General features: G+C 44.2%; 1 long non-coding RNA gene across 1 annotated transcript in view; it reads left to right on the top strand.

Moving 5' to 3' along the window:
- Nucleotides 1-16,746, top strand: part of LOC129624089 (uncharacterized) — a 34,226-nt gene that overhangs the window by 4,247 nt on the left and 13,233 nt on the right. Inside the window, exon 3 of the long non-coding RNA XR_008700741.1 lies at nt 1,752-1,900. This is a non-coding gene — a long non-coding RNA (uncharacterized LOC129624089). The remainder of the gene's footprint in view (nt 1-1,751; nt 1,901-16,746) is intronic.

The raw sequence follows: 16,746 nt of genomic DNA, 5'->3' as shown, positions 1-16,746 counted from the left end.
TTTGGACCCACATCGCCACCTGCTTGTCCCAGAACAACCAACTCCATCCAGTGAACTCCATGTGCAAGTCCTACATCCTCTCAAACATGATCATGAACCAAGTCTATTTCAAAACCCGTAATGGATCCCCATTTTCTACTGCAGAACTCTCCTTCTGCTTGTCTGAAGCACATTCTGTCTAGAGTGTTAGTCAGGCTGGGCTAACTGCTTTAACAACCCATCCCAAATTTGTAGCTGCTTAACGTGCAGGATTCTACTTCTTGCTCACAACACAGTTCAATGCATGCCAGAAGGGGTGTGGGGGCTCTCCCCCAGGCGGTCTCTCAGGAACCTGTTTTCCTTCTGTCTGGTGACTGCTCTACTCTTTATAGACGTCATCATCCAACCAGAGGCTGGTGGAAGGGCAAGGACTGGACATAGGAGGTTCTCCTAGGCAGATACTTCTCACTTCTGCTCAGTCTACCGACCAGAACTCGGTTATATAACCACCCACAAATGGAAGGTGTGACTGATTAACTTCCACCACCAAAGATACATAATTCCTAAAACTTTTAGGTCAAAAGTGTCTATTTATGCATAAGACAGATTGCTGTTGTTGTTTAGTCGCTAAGTCATGTCCGACTCTGTGTGACCCTGTCGACTGTAGCCTACCAGGCTCCTCTGTCCATGGAGTCAGTTGCCATTTCCTTTTCCAGGAAGGCAAATTATACCACCCTAAGTAGATCGGATTTTATTTTGTTGGGCTCCAAAATCACTGCAGATGGTGACTGCAGCCATGAAATTAAAAGACGCTTACTCCTTGGAAGGAAAGTTATGACCAACCTAGATAGCATATTCAAAAGCAGAGACATTACTTTGCCAACAAATGTCCGTCTAGTCAAGGCTATGGTTTTTCCAGTGGTCGTGTATGGGTGTGAGAGTTGGACTGTGAAGAAGGCTGAGCGCCAAAGAATTGATGCTTTTGAACTGTGGTGTTGGAGAAGACTCTTGAGAGTCCCTTGGACTGCAAGGAGATCCAACCAGTCCATTCTGAAGGAGATCAGCCCTGGGATTTCTTTGGAAGGAATGATGCTAAAGCTGAAACTCCCAATACTTTGGCCATCTCATGAGAAGGGTTGACTCATTGGAAAAGACTCTGATGCTGGGAGGGATTGGGGGCAGGAGGAGAAGGGGAAGACAGAGGATGAGATGGCTGGATGGCATCACTGACTCGATGGACGTGAGTCTGAGTGAACTCTGGGAGTTGGTGATGGACAGGGAGGCCTGGTGTGCTGCGATTCATGGGGTCGCAAAGAGTTAGACACGACTGAGTGACTGAACTGAACTGAACTGAAGTAGATCGGGCAACAATGATCTAGCCCCACTCTTATTTGCAGTAATATTTTTTTCTAAATACAAGAACTGAAATATAAGTGAACAGAGATCAATCGATTTCCAGCTTATGTACCTGATCTCAATTCTGTAGGCTGCTTTAAAATAATTTCATTTTTTGTGGGGGTTAACATTTTAGATTGCTGATAGAAACTTTTAAACTGCTGAAAGAATATTTAAATAACATTTGCTACCTATTAATGAATTCAATAGGAACCCAAATATGTGTAACACACATGTAGTATTGAATGGTTCAGAAAGGAGACTATAAATACTTTATCATTTGAGTTGGAAAATACTGAACAGGACAAATGCCATGTTCCTTCCCAGTCTAGCCTGAGCTCACTCCTTCAGCATCATTTTTCTCTCTCTCTTCTAAGGAATCGAGCTGAGAGCTGGAGCAAGGATAACAGAGGTGAGGGGCCACATTCCACTCTCCATTTCCTGTGAAGCTGCATTTGTTGACTGAGACAGCAGGCAAGTGCCTGGCCAGCAGTGAATGACCATGGTGGCATGGCCTGGCTTCAAGGTAAATTTGCTTCTTTGAAGTTACTGTGGGCCCTAGTCTCACAGCCAGGGACTACGGAGAGAAGGACACTAAAAGCCAGGAGGATCTGTTTGGTTTAAGAAATGTAGAACCCATTGACCACAGGCTGATTTGCTTAGGTCAGCCTCCTCTAGGAAAGCATGTGTAGATCTCCTGTAGATGATACAAGCTAGCCCATCTCTAGCTTTTGGTTAATCTTTTAGCTAATGGTGAGTCACAAAGCAAGCCAAGGATATCTCAGCTTGGGGCCATTTTGCATGGTCCATTTTTTTTTTTTTATAAAGGCATGAAAGATTAGTTTTTAATAAAAGAAGAATTAAGTTAGGCAGTGATAACACATTCCCAGTGCTCTGGGTTTGACCTGACAGTTATCTATGAAGAGATCAAATTAATGGAACAAGGTAAGATCTTCCAAGGTTTGTGAGAAATTCCCAAATAAATTCTGTTCCCTCATATGGGAATCAGTGTGGCAAAAGAACAAGAGTCTTCTTGTCCATTCCAGACAAACTCTGGCGTTTTCTATTTTGGGATCTCCTTTGAAACAGGAGGACCCTTCACCTGGATATAGAAACTTCATTTCCTCATGCTGTGGGAGTGGCTCAGATTCCAACCAAAGTGTATTCTATAACCTGAGATCCATTCCTCTCTGCCAGTGTCTACGTCTCTGCTGTGGGATAAATAAAATTCCTACATAAGGGAAGCCTTGAGAAATTAAGAAATACCAAGATGACATTTCTTCAAGGATGTTTCAAAAAAACAACAGAAAAAAGTCCCAAGATTTAAATGGCTACTTTATTTCCTGAATTCTGTTCTTCACTGCCTGGCATCTTCATTTAAAGAGGTGACAAAAATCTGATGCAGGTCACTGGCATTATATAAGCAAAAATAACTGGATTTTTTTTCACTTGAAGTGAGCTACAGCACTCGCTCCCCCAAACCTCCTTTGTGGGAAGAGTCTGGAACCCCTTTACATAAATAACGATCAATTTCAGTGCTACCTTTTGTTCTCAGAGCTCTCCATTCTTAAGGCCAGGCTAGGAAGTTGTCAATTGCTCCTAAAAGAGCTGACCATGTAATCAGACTGTATCTGGAGAAAATATGAAGGCCAATCTCTTTATGGCTAGATTCACATTTATTTATGGCTCAAATGTTATTTTCACCAGGGTTGTCACAAATGGCCATGCAGCCTATGGGCCACCCATCTTCAGGGGTGTCACTCACTGTCATTTGCTTATGATATCAGGTGGTCAAGGTAAAGCAAATAAAATGACCATTATTTTATACAGCCATTTAATTTCTGCACTTCGGTAAGGAAACAAATTGATCTTACTTCTCAAAGTTTGAGAAATCAATTTATAAAACAAACTAACAGTCAAAATTACATTGAAAGTGAAAGTGAAGTCTCTCAGTCGTGTCCAACTCTTTGTGACCCAATGGACTGTAGCTCACCAGGCTCCTCCATCCATGGAATTTTCCAGGCAAGAGTACTGGAGTGGGTTGCCGTTTCCTTCTCCAGAGGATCTTCCCCACCCAGGGATCGAACCCAGGTCTCCCACATTGCAATCAGATGCTTTTACCATCTGAGCCACAAGGGAAGCTCCTTAAAATTACATTATGTGTATGCAATAGCTACCTGTGAGCTTCTAGGAGTGGCCCACAAGGCGATACTAAAGGAGTGAGTACTGAAATCTAATCCAGTTGTTTTTTCCAGGGTATATATTAGGAGTTTAAAAAGATACTGAAGCCTGGACCCTACTCCCTGGGCCAATTAGTCACTGAGGGTGGAGTCTTGGCAACAGAATTTTATAAAGTTACTGAAGTGATTTTACTATGTTCAGTTCAGTTCAGTCGCTCAGTTGTGTCCAACTCTTTGCGACCCCATGAATCACAGCACACCAGGCCTCCCTGTCCATCACCAACTCCCAGAGTTCACTCAGACTCACGTCCATCGAGTCAGTGATGCCATCCAGCCATCTCATCCTCTGTCGTCCCCTTCTCCTCCTGCACCCAATCCCTCCCAGCATCAGAGTCTTTTCCAATGAGTCAACTCTTCGCATGAGATGGCCAAAGTACTGGAGTTTCAGCTTTAACATCATTCCTTCCAAAGAAATCCCAGGGCTGATCTCCTTCAGAATGGACTGGTTGGATCTCCTTGCAGTCCAAGGGACTCTCAAGAGTCTTCTCCAACACCACAGTTCAAAAGCATCAATTCTTTGGCGCTCAGCCTTCTTCACAGTCCAACTCTCACATCCATACATGACCACTGGAAAAACCATAGCCTTGACTAGACGGACCTTTGTTGGCAAAGTAATGTCTCTGCTTTTGAGTATGCTATCTAGGTTGGTCATAGCTTTTCTTCCAAGGAGTAAGCATCTTTTAATTTTATGGCTGCAGTCACCATCTGCAGTGATTTTGGAGCCCCCCCAAATTAAGTCTGACACTGTTTCCTCTGTTTCCCCATCTATTTCCCATGAAGTGATGGGACTGGATGCCATGATCTTCGTTTTCTGAATGTTGAGCTTTAAGCCAACTTGTTCACTCTCCTCTTTCAACTTCATCAAGAGACTTTTTAGTTCTTCTTCACTTTCTGCCATAAGGGTGGTGTCCTCTGCATATCTGAGGTTATTGGTATTTCTCCCGGCAATCTTGATTCCAGCTTGTGCTTCTTCCAGCCCAGCATTTCTCATGATCTACTCTGCATATAAGTTAAATAAGCAGGGTGACAATATACAGTCTTGACGTACTCCTTTTCCTATTTGGAACCAGTCTGTTGTTCCATGTCCAGTTCTAACTGTTGCTTCCTGACCTGCATACAAATTTCTCAAGAGGCAGGTCGGGTGGTCTGGTATTCCCATCTCTTTCAGAATTTTCCACAGTTTATTGTGATCCACACAGTCAAAGGCTTTGGCATAGTCAATACTAGGGTTAAATAGCACAGGTGTAAGCTGTAGTAGAGGGTCTATGTAGTTGTGATAAACTTCTAGAATGTTAAAACATACTAGAAGAGAAAATAATAGGATGGTTTAATACTGAAGCCAGATTGTGGGTGACAGAATACTTAATTGTCAGAGATCATGTCAGCCTAGCTTTCATCAAATAGTTTTACTGTGTTTCATAAAAAGTGTTGGCATTAGATTCTGTTTGTTGATAAACTGTCTTCCATTGTTAGAACCTGGGTGGAACTGCTGTTTAAACAGGATCTACAACTTCTAGGGCCCAGGAAGAAATGTGAGCTTCATTTCAGGAAGGCTGCCTCCAACCCTCCCTTCCTTCTTCTGGGTTGCCTGTATTGACTAGGTGATGCATTACCCAAGGGTACCTGCTCCATCGCTTATACTAGCTACATGCCAGCCAGGGGTGGATTCCCCAGGAAGCCAGGGGAGCTTGTGGTTTAGGACTTTCCCATATAAGGGGCATCCCACTCCAGTATTCTTGCCTTGAAAATTCCATGGACAGAGGAGGCTGGCAGGTTGCAGTCCATGGGGTTGCAAAGAGTTGAACATGACTCAGCACGAGCTCGAGCACCAAGACCCTGGGAGGAGGAAACGTGTTCACATGGTCCATATGTTTCAGTAAAATTTGCAAAAGACACATATTTTATTGCAGCCAGTTAAGACTGCTGTCTATTTCTGATCTCACTTCTCCCTATTGTCCAGTGGTGTTAGAGTGTCTGAGGACATTTTAGGGAATAAAGGGCACCTGCATTGGGGATTTCTTTATTTTGGGTTTAATGAGGTATATACATGACATACAGTCATTTCTTCATATAATTATTGGGCTAATACATTTTGTGTGTAGAGATATCTTCCAGAAACAGAAATACAGGCATATCTCAAAGATATTTCAGGCTTGGTTCCAGGCCACTGTAATGTTTTGATGTGTGTGTGTGTGTGTGTGTGTGTGTGTACGTGCGCTCAGTTGCTGATGCTATCTAACCATCTCATCCTCTGATGCCCTCTTCTCCTTTGGTGCATATATAAGTCATATTCACACTATACTTTAGTCTATTAAATGTCTAATAGCAAGGCAATGGCAACCCACTCCAGTACTCTTGCCTGGAAAATCCCATGGACGGAGGAGCCCAGTGGGCTGCAGTCCATGGGGTCGCTAGGAGTCGGACATGACTGAGCGACTTCACTTTCACTTTTCACTTTCATGCATTGGAGAAGGAAATGGCAACTCACTCCAGTGTTCTTGCCTGGAGAATCCCAGGGACGGGGGAGCCTGGTGGGCTGCCGTCTATGGGGTCGCACAGAGTTGGACACAACTGAAGCGACTTAGCAGCAGCAGCAGCAGCATGTCTAAAAAGCACTGGTACCTACTTTAGTTAAAAAATACTTTATTGCTAGACTGTGCTAATTATCATTTGAACCTTCAATGAGCCATAGTAGTAATAGCAAAGGTCACTGATCACATATCACCATAACAAATATAACAATAATGAAAAGGTTTGAAATATTGCCAGAATTATCTACTGTGACACAGAGACACACAGTGAGCAAATGCTGTTGAAAAAATGGTGCCAAAAGACTCGCTCAATGCAGGGTTGCCACAAACCTTCAGTTTATAGGAAACATAGTATTTGCAAATTTTAATAAAGTAGAGTTTAATAAAATGAGGTATGCCTGTAATAGGCAGATTCTTGGATTACTTGATAAGTCAATGAAAAAAGTAAATCATTCATATGATTTATTGAACACACTGAAAAATGTTTTCATTTCCTGCTGATCTAACATAAAATATTGACTTCAATGAAGAAAACAGGAAACTCATATTCACCACTACAATATACGATATATGATTCTCTGGCTAATGAATGTTATCAGTTTAAAGAATATCTAGGATTAGTCATTGTGCTAGAAAAGTCAAAATAACCTTAAATCCTACAGCTCATATATGAAAGAAACTTGATAGAGATTTCCCCACATTTGACAACAGTTCTAAAAAGACAAGACGTAAAACATTGCCAATGAGAAATTGTGAAGCTGAAAGTTTTCAGCTAGAAAGCAGAGATTGAAATTGAATCTTCTGTCCATTCTCTCTGCAGAAAATGGTAATATAATATCATCGTCAGAGGAAAAGTGGGTCAAAGACCAGCCAAGAAAATGTGAAAAACATGTAAAGGTGTCAGGCTATTAATGAATCAAAACATATTTCTAGACTTTGCAATGTTTCTGGCACTTGTCAGATCTTTAAAATTGTCATTTGCTGTAGTTTCTTTTCTCATTCTAAATAAATATTTATTTTCACACAAAATGGTATTCATAATTTTGTAATTATTTTTCATAAAGAGAGCCCTCCAATTGTGTAAACTTTCAGCTCTACAAAACTTGAATCCACCCCTGCAACTGGCCTGTGGGGAGATGATAGGGAGTGTCAGATGTTCCTGGAGTCGAGTGTTCCTGGAATTCTAAGAACAAGTACACACACTCACTGGCACACACACTTGTATCTTACTTCACCCTGTCCAACCACTCCCCAGGTAGCCCTGGGGTTGCCTTTTCTGGAGATGTAGGGCTCGCTGCCCACATGCCCTGACCCCATGTGGTCACCTCCTCTGGGGCTTGGAGTGGCGTCGGAGCCCTGGGCAGGTGCTGAATGTGTCAGTGGGAGACAGTGTAGGTGGTCCTGGGTGTAGGCATAGCCCTGCCTGGCCCTTCAGATGATTCAGGAAGAGCCCAGCCACGCCCAGGGCTGTATCTAGGCAACAGTGCATCCATGCTCAGTCGTTAAGTCCTGCCGATTCTTTGCGACCCCATGGACTGCAGCAGGAAATCGCGGCAATCCTGACGGCACGCATGCTGCTGCTGCTGCTAAGTCACTTCAGTCGTATCCAACTCTGTGCGACCCCATAGACGGCAGCCCACCAGGTTCCTTTGTCCCTGGGATTCTCCAGACAAGAATACTGGAGTGGGTTGCCATTTCCTTCTCCTGACGGCACTCATACGCTGATTTAATAAGGAGTGTGATTCATGGAATCCAGGTTGGGTACAGTTATGGTAAATTTTACCCCAAAACCCCAGAATCTCTCATCGACTCTCCTTTCGTGTCCTTACATGTCCCTCCCCTCTCCCACTCCTCTCCCCGTCACAGGCACTGTCCAGAGTCACCATTTCAGATGGAGGAGGGGTAGTCCTGGTTGTTCCTCCAGAATGCCAGGGAACCTAGAGACAAAATCCATGGCTGATCTCTACAGGGAGCCTCTCTAGCTGCTACGGCCTCCTCCGTAAAGGGGATTAATGATAGTGTCCATCTCTCTGGCAGAACACCTGAGGGCAGAATCCTCTCCATCCCCTCGCTAGCAAGCCTGCGACCCCAGGCCAACCACACTAGCCTAACCATCATGGCCTGGCCATCCACACTCCCTGCCATTCCAAATTTCCCTGAAATGAGCTTCCTCCTCACTCGTGTTTGGGAGACCAGGAATTTCTTCAAGCTCTCTCTGAACACCAAGATGGTCAGACTTCATGGTAAATACCTCGTAGATAACAAGAAAAAGCAAGTGTCTCCTTAAACAGGGAGCCTTATTTTGGTTCACACTAGATCCTTGTGGGTCTAAGAGGGAATCTCAAAAGTCCACACTGTGTCATGAAAACAATAAGAAAGGGATCTGAAAGAAAAAAAAAAACCTTCCTCCCTCACAACTCCTACTCTTTCCCCTCTTCAGATCTTGTCTTTTTTTTTCCCCCAACAAAACAAGGTAGAAGGTATTAATGGTAATGGACACACAAATAGTCATGTGAATAGATAACTTTGGGAAACAGAGACTTGTGGAAATACTTGCTATTTCATTCTGAGATGTCTCAATTTAACTGATCTGTACTTTAACATTATGAAAAATTTTACACAGGTGACATATTTTGAAATATCAGAAATGGCCAGTAATTTATCTCCGTGGGTTTCAGTTTTCTCAGCTATAATATGGAGAGCTAGAACAAAATGATCTCCAAGATCATTTTTTAGGGCTAACATACTACATGTTAAGGATACTGTTGGTCGCTTAGTCATGTCCGACTCTTTGACCCCATGGAGTGTAGCCTGCCAGGTTCCTATGTCTGTGAAATTCTCCAGGCGAGACTACGGGGGTGGGTAGCCATCCCTTCCTCCAGGGCATATGTCCAACCCAGGGACTGAAGTCAGGTCCCCTGCGTTGCAGGCAGATTCTTTACCACCCGAGCCACCATGATTTCATACTAATGATGCTAGCAGTATTTTGCTATATAGTTAACACTTCTTTTGTTTTATATTTGGTAAGTGCTGTGGGCTCAACAGGCATTGATTTTAGCAGCAACAGGGCATGTAATTCAGAAAAGCACTCTTCTGTGAGAAACAACTGTTTCTTGAAAGTGTGAATGAAAGTATATTTTTAAATGAATCAACGTCTATTTTATATGTATACCATGGAGTTTTCTGCCTTCAAGAATCTCATGATGAAGCTCTTAGCGGACCTTATTTATCTAGTATGTCCAGTTTAATTTTCTTAAAGAAGGAATAGTCACACTGGGAGTTTGCCCTACACCGTATCTCCCTTTCCAAGGGTTGCATTGAGGCACAAAGAGGTTAAATGGGGTTGCTATGAAGTAAAGGCAGCGGTGGGACCAAGGCAAGAATTCCGAACACCCTAGGTTCCCACACCCGACCCCAGCATCACAAGCGTCATTCTCGGGTTAATTCTTCCCAAGAACGAACGGGTTAACGTGCGCGCCATGATGGCCAACCCCTGATCGCGCTGCGCTCCGAGACGCCGAGCACCCTCTGGGCAGCATTTCACGGAAAGCAGGCAGCCTTCTGGACGCTGTTGTCATATTGTGACGAGGCTCTGTCTGTTTGGCAATACATCGACACTCCAGATGTATGTTTCCCCAAATTAAAACCATTTATTTACAGACATACCAAGGAAAAATAAGCCTCACTCTGCCGCAGACTTCTGAGTAGCTAGCTACTCTCTTCTTTGATACACCCCAGGCTCTCCTTCTCTATTTACGGCTGGAAATAAGGCCCAGTTGGCGGAGTGGCTGCCTCCACAAACCCCGGGAGTGTTCAGTGGAGGGTGTCCCCCAGGACACAGGACATCTGCTTCCTCATCTTCTTCCCTGTGCTTTGACCTTCAGCGAAAACCCTAATAAACAGCATCAGATCGCCCTTCTTCACATGACTTGCACCAGGAACAGGAAGCGAGTCTGTAGTATGACTGGGAGTCTGCACCCAGTGTTTCTTCTCATGCCCATGTGTCATTTCCACAGCTGAAAATCCAAGGCCAGGGTTCTTCACATTACTTTCCTCTCAGGAAGTATTTCTTCCCTTATAATATGTTCATTTCTTGACCCCTTGAAAAATGATACAGTTCTGGCTCTGTATCTGGCTCTGAAAGCTCTGGCTTTCATTCCAGGAAACAGAACAGCATGGTAGGTCGTAGTCCTGAGTCCTAAGCGATGTGTTAGAGCTGAAGAGGGGAAAGCGGATGGAGGATGGAGTCTGAAGATTCGAAGAGTGTACTTGACAATGAGAGTCTATCAAATGCTTAAATGCTAGGAGTTGCTTTTCTTGCCTTTATCTTTTTCTTTTCTCAGCTCTAGTATTATTTTTCATTGCTTTCTTTCTCACACACACACACAAACGGGAAGGGCCTCGGGCTCTAGTATATATGGGAGATGTCCTGGGCCAGCCTGAAATTATGCACACAGCCTGGGATTGACCAAGAAGTGTAGACTCTGCACCTTGAGAGATGGGGAAATAGGTTTTCTAAGCATCCAGTGAGGCTCTACCCCAGGAAAGTGTTGGGAGTCTTGGCAGATGAATATTTACTACCAGTGACGGTGTGTGCACTGGACCAGAGGCGGGAAGTAAGAGGTGAAGGGAAATAGGTGAGAGGCCTCTAAGGATGTGACACATCCTGGCGGGGAGTCCCTGTGAGTCCTGAGAATGGCACAAGGGTAGAGGTGGGGCGGGGGGCTGTCCTCTGGGCCTTGGGAAGGTTTCACAGCAGAGATTGCTCTGAGTGTGTCTGTGAAGGGTGGCTCCGGCTTTGTGAGGGCGAGCAGGAGCAGTGGGTGTGGGTGGTGGAGGGGGGCCAGGCAGTCCCTCGTGAACGGGGGATGAGGGTTACAGAGCCAGGTGGGGGACACGGGGGTGGAAATGGTCTGCTGAGAATAGATGGTGGGGAGTCACCCAGGGAGCAGATTACTGCTAAAGGTTGAGGGGCAGGGGAGTGACAGGATTGGACCCACATTCTAGGCAGCAGGTTCTGGTGGCGGTTGTGCAGGATGAAGGGAGGGCAGTGAAACAGCAGGAGGGAGAAGCCCCGTGAGGAACCTGCTTCGACACTCTGCACACCAGACGTCAGAGTGAATGGTGAGGAGGTGGCAGTTTCCAGGCTTCTCGAGGGATCTGATGGCCCTTTGGATGTGGCAGCTGAGGGCTTGGCCCTTTGAGTCTCTGTTTGTGCCCCGCTCCATGCTCCATTTTACTCCCACCCCTAGTGCTAATTTTCAGTGTTAATTACAACAGCTATTGCTATTCATTTCTCTTCTGCTCTTAACAGTGGGAAGTCTCTCCTGGTGAAGGGAGGGTAATGCTGTTAGGAGTAACGTTTTTGATTTTTACTCTAAATGCTTTCTGGGTATTATTATTAAGTGGACCTGACTTAACTGTGCAAACTCAGAGTCAAATTTATTTTAATAGCATTTGCAAAGTAAAGGCCAGGCACTGTTTTAAGGACTTCACATGTATTAACTCATCTAATCTTCACAACAATCCAATAACACAGGTAATGTTGGAAAAATTATCCAAAATTTAGGATGAAGGCAAGAAAGTGGATGACACATCCTTTCAGTGTAAGAGGGTGAAGGCCACCCAAGGGTTTTCTCAAGGAATGTCTTTGGTTTGCCTTGCTGCTTAATCCTAAATCAAGTTCTCAGACTTAAGGAAGCCACCTGTTAATTTGAAGACTTTGATTAAGACATTTAGAAATAATTTCTAATTAGGGAAACACATAACCCCAATAATTTATGGTATGTTGAATATTAACCAGGTGATATCTAACCCAACAATCTTATTCTCTAATACATTTTCAGTTGCTCAGCCATGTCTGACTCTTTGAGACCCATGGACTGTAGCCCACCAGGTTCCTCTGTCCATGGGATTCTCCAGGAAAGCATACTGGAGTGGGCTGCCATCTCCTTCTCCAGGGGATCTTTCCCACCCAGGGTTCAAATCTGTTTCTTCAGCTGGTTTTCTTCCAGAACTCTGGGCCATGGAATTCATATTTGTAAATCTGGACATGCAAATATGTTATATGAAGTTTCCCTTCTGCCAAATTTTCATCATCCACGGTCTGATTCAAAATCACCTCATGGCTTCCTTTAGTTTCCACACCCTGTTTCATCTTAACACGGATTCTTTATGCTAGAATCTTTCCAAGCAATTATAACGGGTGGTTTCCTTCCATTTCGGCTGTCAGTATGTTCTACAGCTGTTCTACCTGCGTCTCTTCCTTTAGGTGACAAAAGCATAGAATAAAAGGACTGTGATAACTTTGGCACACCTGTAATACCGACTCTCTGTTCCATGAGAAATTCAGCAAGTACTAAATGTTGCTGATAAATGTTCTGCTCTTGGAGAAAAAAAAACTTCTTCCCTCTACATTTGGTAGTATTCATCTCCTGTTCATGAAGGACCAGTTGAACTCCAAAGCCAGAAAATTCACCTGCATCCCAGAAAGGAAGGAAGTGATACTCTGGGCATGTTCCCCAGAAAGTCTGCCTATTAGTGATGAAGTTGCCTCATTTGCCATTTAATTTTGCAGCCTCTCAATCCTTTAAGCTGCCTTACGTGATCCTTTCTATAGTTGGCAGTGGGACTGTGATGACAATTCCCTGCCCCAATTTCTGCATTCCAGTTTCCAGTGGGTTATGTTGATTCCAGCATCTATTACCATATTTGGCTTCTAAAACAGCAAAACTCTGCAAAAAAAACTTTTCTCATCTCCTCCGCATCTGCCCCCCCCCAAAAAAACCCCAATAAAATTTAAGGAAATAATAACATTATACTAGCTGCTATTATTACTAACTGTCACATCTTCTGATTTGAGCTAAAATGCTTCAAGATGTTAAATGAATGGAATACTGGTGAGTGTCCAGCCTCATTCCTGGTTCCTGGTGCATCCATCTCTGGATCTCACTTATTTAACTCAAGGTGCCTGTTGAATTTGGGTTTCCTCCAAATGACTCAGTATCATGGTTATGCGACTCTTCAGCTTGAATCAGCGAGGAGGAATGTTGACACAGGCCACCTGGTAGGGGACCCCTGGGCAAACTCTGGCTGCAGTGCACTGAACATCTCAGTGATGTAAGAGTCACGGCACTTGTGCAGCGAATGACGTTAACTGAGGGGTCATTCCTGTTACTCCTATACCTGGCCCGATCAGAAGCACAATCATGTTTAATCTGGATAACAAGGAGTCCTCCACTAGGGAAGTGCTAATTTGTGCATCTGGATACTGCCATTTTCAGGATGGGGAACACATGCATACCTGTGTCGAATTCATGTTGATGTATGGCAAAATCGATACAATATTGTAAAGACTGACAGCTCTAGGGAGGAACAGTTTACCTGGATCTGAGGGACAGGTAGGAATCTGGATCACTTACTTTCACAAAATGCTTAACTGTTTACACAGACCCAGAGCGGGGATAATTTGGCAGGGATCCAGGGAAGGAGGCTGAAGGGCTAGACTGATCCCTACCACCACTGCAGATCAGACAAAGGAGGCCCTGACAATTCAGATGGCTTGTCTGAGGTCACTTCGAGGGAGAGGTGGCAGATCAGGGATGGGGGTCCAGGTTATCACGTGCAATAGTGATGTCATATCCTTGTAAGCATCTCCAGGGCTGGCTGCCATTTGTGCCTATAGGAATATGTGCTTGACAATAAATGCTGGAGAGGGTGTGGAGAGAAGGGAACCCTCTTACACTGTTTGTGGGAATACAAACTAGTACAGCCACTATGGAGAACAGTGTGGAGATTCCTTAAAAAACTGGAAATAGAACTGCCATACAACCCAGCAATCCCACTTCTGGGCATACACACCAAGGAAACCAGAATTGAAAGAGACACATGTACACCAATGTTCATCGCAGCACTGTTTATAATAGCCAGGACATGGAAGCAACCTAGATGTCCATCAGCAAACAGATGGATAAGAAAGCTGTGGTGCATATACACAATGGAGTATTACTCAGTCATTAAAAAGAATACATCTGAATCAGTTCTAATGAGGTGGATGAAACTGGAGCCAATTATACAGAGTGAAGTAAGCCAGAAAGAAAAACACCAATACACTATAATAATGCATATATATGGAATTTAGAAAGATGGTAACGATAGCCCTGTATGCGAGATAGCAAAAGAGACACAGATGTATAGAACAGTCTTTTGGACTCTGTGGGAGAGGGCGAGGGTGGGATGATTTGGGAGAATGGCATTGAAACATGTATATTATCATATGTGAAATGAATCACCAGTCCAGGTTCGATGTATGATACAGGATGCTCAGGGCTGGTGCACTGGGATGACCCAGAGGGATGGGATGGGGAGGGAGGTGAGTGGGGGGCTCAGGATGGGGGACACATGTATATCTGTGTCAAATTCATGTTGATGTATGGTAAAACCAATACAATATTATAAAGTAATTAGCCTCCAATTAAAATAAATAAATGTATATTAAAAATAATAAAAAATAAATATTCTGGCAAGGAGAGTATATATAAAAAAAAAAAGGAATATGTGCTTGAACACTTCTCCATAGTGAAAAATGCTTCATGGAAGGAAATGCCCATTACTTGGTTGGGGCACACATGTCTGTCTTGAAGAAAATATGCTTCCAAATTCCCATCTCATCTCCTCCTTTGAGATGGAAACAATTTGAGGGAGACGTGTGAAGGTGTGAAGTGGGCTCCCCAGGAGAATCAATAACAGCTGAATTAAGGCAGTATGCAAATGGAATTCCAGTGTTTTTGACTTCCATGTGCAATGCCTGGCTGCATTTTTCCATCACTACTCACGGGCCTCTGAGGAACTGTGAAAAGCACCTGGTCTCTAGGGACCAATATCCTGAAGTCAGCAGTAAGGAAAAATCCTTCTTTAATGTGTCTTGAAATGAACTCATGATTGGACCAGAAATATACCTTCACTCAACTTGAGTACATCAATAACCCCAAAACCAGAGGTGCTTCCAAAGTACAAGTGGGTGTTTGATTAACGTCTCATAACCCATGGCAGCTCCAGAGCACACTTAGAAATTCTTTTCATCCAAGTTGAACAGAAACCCATGAGCAGACAGGAATGGGTCTCTGAAGCTGAAGCTGGAGCTTATGGCTTTGCAGACAGTCTTTACAGCAGGGGTGGCAACTTCTGAAAAACGGTGGGTGGTAGTTTTACGGTCCTTTTTCTGGCAGAAGCGGTTCCAGCACAGGCGTAGGGGTCCTGGCATGTCTGCACACATGCTCACTTGCACACAGGATGGGCCAGCATTGGGAGGGCCCTATGGCAGGGGTCAGGGAGGCGGCCAGAAGGGATGGATTTGGGTCTGTGGGCACCTACCAAGTGTCTGCTACTGGAGTATATGTCAGATTACTCCCTACAGCTCACCACTACTTCTCCAGCATTTTTTGGTAGAGTTTGGTGCCCACCTATTTTCTTTCTTATCTTCCTGTCACCTGTTTGTGGAAGACACTATTGGCTGTCAATCCATCAGCTGAACCATTTTCTTTTGCTTGCATGCTAAGTTGTTTCAGTTGTGTCCAACTCTTTGTGAGCCCACGGACTGAAGCCCATCAGGCTCCTCTGTCAATGGGATTTTCCAGGCAAGAATACTTGAGTGGGTTTCCATGCCCTTCTCCAGGGGAGCTTCCCAATGCAGGGATCGAACCTGTGTCTCTTACATCTCCTTCATTGGCAGGTGGGTTTTTTACCACTAGCGCCACCTGAGAAGCCCTACAGTGTAGTCCCCTTCCCATAAGAGGCTTCCATTAAAGTAGGTGAGGCCCTTCCCTACACCAGGGAGAGAAACTTTTTTGGTCTAAGTGAATCATAGTGATCTCACTCCATTACTAATGCATGAAAAGGCACAGTGACTATGACTTAGAGTGCAGTGGTGTGGGTACCAGTTAGGCCAGAGGGTGGGGTATGTGTAAGGAAGAGGTGACATAGCTTGGAAAGATAGATTAGCATCAAGTTTTGGGGTGCTTTGAATGACAGGCCAAGAAGTTTAAATTTTGTTCAGTGTCATTGTTTAAGTTCAGATAGTTTATTTGGGAGGTGATCATAGAGGGTCACAAGGGAAGAAGTGAGGGAATGAGACAGGGAAAGGAGAGAAGCCAATGAAACATTTGTTAGTGAGTGATTTACCACTGTGGGCACTGGGCTGTCTGAGAAACCGAGCCCTACTAAAGAGAGAGAAGACTGAGGCATTCAGCCAGTGGCTCCCAAATCACATGGGTGAGAGTTGCCTTCAGGGGTTTTGACTTTTCTCAACTTCTGGGTTATACCTTTAGTAGAACAAGCTCCTTTAATGGTGGAAACACTTCTAGGAAGAAAAGAGGATGCTGAGGCCTCTGAGGTGAAAAACTGTCTTGGGACTGTACTCCAGAGCCGCAAGTAGACTTGGGAGATGAGGAGACGTGGGCCTGGGGGATGAACGGCATCCTTTACATCTGGTAACTCATGGGAAACAGACAAGGTTTGGAATTGGTAAAGGACATGATTAGAAGTTGCTTTGAAAATATTTTTTTTCTGGATACAGTATATATAATAGGTGGGAGTTCACATTT

The sequence above is a fragment of the Bubalus kerabau genome, chromosome 12 (genome assembly GCF_029407905.1).
Source record: "Bubalus kerabau isolate K-KA32 ecotype Philippines breed swamp buffalo chromosome 12, PCC_UOA_SB_1v2, whole genome shotgun sequence".
Taxonomy (NCBI): Eukaryota; Metazoa; Chordata; class Mammalia; order Artiodactyla; family Bovidae; genus Bubalus; species Bubalus kerabau.
This window is presented reverse-complemented; position numbering and strand designations above follow the sequence as displayed.